The following is a 784-nucleotide window of genomic DNA, read 5'->3' as shown; positions in this document are numbered from 1 at the left end:
TTTTGGGTTCATGCCTGGGAGCCCCCCCGGCACCGCAGCGTGGATTGAGAGACCAGAGGGTGAAGTGCAGGGTAGGCAGGTCAAGGTTTACTGACGAGAAATGAGGGTTATTGAAGCGGTACAGAACGCCACGAGACGCACGCCCCCATCACAACCCCCGCCACGGTCACACGAGTGGATTCGCACACGATGCAGCGACAGCAGAGAGGAGGGAGCAGGACAGGACGGGAAACACCTCTCCAGGGTGAGGAAAAGACACATTTATCTCTGGTTGCTGCAATTTCGGGCAAAAGTGCAGTGCATGAAGGCTGATGGGTGGCGCAGGGGCTCCCCAATGCAGATGGTGGTTGAGCGATGGGTGCCAGCCCCTCATCCAGTCCATCACCAGCGCGTCCCCAGGTACCGCTGCCTTGTCTCAGCTGCAGGACGCGTCCCCCATCACACAGCGGGGACCGTTCCCACGCCAGCAGGGCAGGCTGCATCACGTCTGGTGCCATAAATCTCACCCGTAACCTTCCAGGACCTCCTGCGCACGTCACCCACCTTCATTCTTTGGCAAACAAAGCCCCTCATCCAGTCCATCACCAGCGCGTCCCCAGGTACCGCTGCCTTGTCTCAGCTGCAGGACGCGTCCCCCATCACACAGCGGGGACCGTTCCCACGCCAGCAGGGCAGGCTGCATCACGTCTGGTGCCATAAATCTCACCCGTAACCTTCCAGGACCTCCTGCGCACGTCACCCACCTTCATTCTTTGGCAAACAAGTTCACGGCGCTGATTTACAG

This window comes from Mesitornis unicolor, unplaced genomic scaffold (genome assembly GCF_000695765.1).
Source record: "Mesitornis unicolor isolate BGI_N332 unplaced genomic scaffold, ASM69576v1 scaffold19951, whole genome shotgun sequence".
Taxonomy (NCBI): Eukaryota; Metazoa; Chordata; class Aves; order Mesitornithiformes; family Mesitornithidae; genus Mesitornis; species Mesitornis unicolor.
Note: the sequence above shows the minus strand (reverse complement) of the source record.